Raw genomic sequence first — 3253 nt, 5'->3', positions numbered from 1 at the left:
TGGTTTATTTGCTGCTCCTTTGCTTGAAGCCACACAGCATAGATGCTGTCGGTCAAGTGGGGGGGGCAGAGCTGGGTGTAGAATAGAGCTTGAGTGACGGAATGGACTTGCACATATAAACAGTTTGGGGGTGATATTTTGCTGACAAATTCCCTTTAACCCCCAAGGGTGGTTTGCACGTTAATGACCGGGCCAATTTTTACAATTCTGACCACTGTCCCTTTATGAGGTTATAACCCTGGAATGCTTCAACAGATCCTAATGATTCTGAGAACGTTTTCTCAGGACATATTGTACTTCATGATAGTGGTAAAATTTCTTTGATATTACCTGCGTTTATTTGTGAAAAAAATGGAAATTTTGCGCAAAATTTGAAAATGTTGCAATTATCCAACTTTGAATTTTCATGCCCTTAAATCACAGAGATATGTCGCACAAAATACTTAAAAAGTAACATTTCCCACATGTCTACTTTACATCAGCACAATTTTGGAACCAAAATTTTTTTTTTGTTAGGGAGTTATAAGGGTTAAAAGTTGACCAGCAGTTCCTTATTTTTACAACACCATTTTTGTTTAGGGACCACATCACATTTGAAGTCACTTTGAGGGGTCTACATGATAGAAAATACCCAAGTGTGATACCATTCTAAAAACTGCACCCCTCAAGGTGCTCAAAACCACATTCAAGAAGTTTATTAACCCTTCAGGTATTTCACAGGAATTTTTGAATGTTTAAAAAAAATTAACATTTAACTTTTTTTCACAAAAAAATTTACTTCAGCTCCAATTTGTTTTATTTTACCAAGGGTAACAGGTGAAAATGGACCCCAAAAGTTATTGTACAATTTGTTCTTAGCATGCTGATATCCATATGTGGGGGTAAACCACTGTTAGGGCGCATGGCAGAGCTCGGACTTTTGACTTTTCAATGCAAAATTGACTGGAATTGAGATGGGATGCCATGTCGCATTTGTAGAGCCCCCAATGTGCCTAAACATTGAAACCCCCCACAAGTGACACCATTTTTTTCACAAAAAATATCTTTTCGCCCCAAATTTTTTATTTTCCCAAGGGTAACAGAAGAAATTGGACCGCAAAATTTGTTGTGCAATTTGACCTGACTACGCTTATACCCCATATGTGGGGGTAAACCACTGTTTGGGTGCATGGCAGAGCTCGGAAGGGAAGGATCTCCGTTTGACTTTTCAATGCAAAATTGACTGGAATTGAGATAGGACACCATGTCGCGTTTGGAGAGCCCCTGATGTGCCTAAACATTGAAACCTCCCACAAGTGACACCATTTTGGAAAGTAGACGCCCAAAGGAACTTATCTAGATGTGTTGTGAGAACTTTGAACCCCCAAGTGTTTCACTACAGTTTATAGTGATAGATATAGCGTGCACTCTGTCAGAGAATTGGGGTGCAGGTGCAACGGACCGAATGGTCCCATAAATGGCCAAATATAAATTTCACCGCACTCTCAAAGGGAATATAATGCCAAATTTTTAACAAATTTATTAAATGTGTTCAGGGAGCATAACAGAATATTTCAAAAAAGCGATAAGAGACGTTTCGGCTCCACCAGAGCCTTCATCATACTCGCTGTAGACGATAAAGAAAATAAAGAAAATAACCAAAATAAGAAAGAAACAAAATGTAACACAACACAATCAATGCATGGTAGATCCTTATATCCATGAGTCCCCAGAGGTCCAGGTCATCCTAATTGGAAATAGATCAATGAGCATATGTACAACTATTTACAAATATATACAAATATATGCACACATCGAGGGACTCCCTATACAGTACATTAGGGACTGGTATAATTAAAATAATAACAACATATTGTTACCTTGTTTGGAGAGTTTAGTGCGTATAGGGAGAATAGGGATAGGGATCCCAGTGATGCTGCAGAGAATAGGAGAAGTACATTAGTACGTATGTACTGAAGAGAGGAGCCAGGGAAGAGAGGAGGTTAAGTAGGGGGTAGATACCTATATTTACGTAATGCCCAGGCGTATCTGCGCAATGTAGGGACAACTTTGGATCTGTAATGGCAGACATGTTCAATGTAAGTGAATATATAAAAAGAAGAAAGTGCTGGGTTGGTGGAAGTATAAAGTCGCCATGGTATTTACCTTAATGGAGGAAGGAGGTAGCGGCGCTCCCGTGCCTAGCTGCAGTGTTAGCTGTCAGTATGGCTGTTGTACAGCATTTTTAAAGCACTGCAGAGCGCGAAACCGGAAGTGGCTGGTCCAAAACCGAAAGTGGCTGGTCCGAAACCGGAAGTGACGTTTCTCTGAGTGTGGGGACTGACTGAGCATGTGCTGGCTGTAGCCATGGAGATAGGAACGCCATACAGGAGCTAGGGGAGGCCGTAGAGGCAACGGTGTGGAGTGAAAGGCATAGGAATGGACTGAACATAGAGCGGAAGTCCCGCCCTGTTAAACTGTGTGTATATGTATATTGGCTATGGCAGAGCAAGCAGGAAATGTTAGTGAGGGCTGTAAGGAGGGCTGTATGGTATACAGTGGGTGATAGAGTGCTGTAGACTGGGCAGAGATTATGAGGATAATCACAAATAGAGATAGATAGGGAAAAAAATATACACATATTGTAGTGGTCGAGCTTACAGAGGAAAAAATAAAGAATAAATAAAATGAAATAAAAAGTAAAAATAAAGGTAATAAATGTCAAAAAAATAAATAAATAAATAAATAAATAAAATTGAAAATAATGAACTAAAAAGAAAAATACGGACTTAAAAGTAAAAATAATGAAAAAATAATGGAAAGTAATGGAAATGGAATAAAGAGAAAATAATGGAAATGAAATAAAGAGAAACTGAAATGAGCTGAAAAAATGAACTGAAAAAAAATGAACTGAAAAAATGAACTGAAAAAATAATGAGCTGAAAAAATGAACTAAAAAAAATGAACTGAAAAAATAATGAACTGAAAAAATGAATAAAATGAACTGAAAACAATGAAAGAATAAAAAAAATAAAATAAATAAATATATATATATATATATATATATATATATATATATATATATATATATATATATATATAACCCAAAGGTCATGGAACAAGAGTAAAAAGAGTACAAACTCACCTAGGATCGTGGTATGCTAGCGAGTCTGGAAAAAATGGAAAAAATATTAGTAAAGATGTTCATAGGAGCCAGTCCACTTCTCTATTAAGGCCCTTTGGTGTCATTGTATCCAACTTGTGGCTCCAATAA

At 37.4% G+C, this 3253-nt stretch overlaps 1 long non-coding RNA gene across 1 annotated transcript; it reads right to left on the bottom strand.

Annotated features, from left to right (window-relative positions):
* Positions 1-1703: 1703 nt before the first annotated feature.
* LOC138680871 (uncharacterized) lies at positions 1704-2418 on the bottom strand. Its single transcript, XR_011321818.1, has 4 exons — positions 2146-2418; positions 2002-2055; positions 1860-1915; positions 1704-1726 (listed from the first exon to the last, which is right to left on the bottom strand). It is a non-coding gene; the product is annotated as an uncharacterized lncRNA (long non-coding RNA).
* Between the last annotated feature and the right edge of the window lie 835 nt (positions 2419-3253).

Source organism: Ranitomeya imitator, chromosome 5 (genome assembly GCF_032444005.1).
Source record: "Ranitomeya imitator isolate aRanImi1 chromosome 5, aRanImi1.pri, whole genome shotgun sequence".
Taxonomy (NCBI): Eukaryota; Metazoa; Chordata; class Amphibia; order Anura; family Dendrobatidae; genus Ranitomeya; species Ranitomeya imitator.
This window is presented reverse-complemented; position numbering and strand designations above follow the sequence as displayed.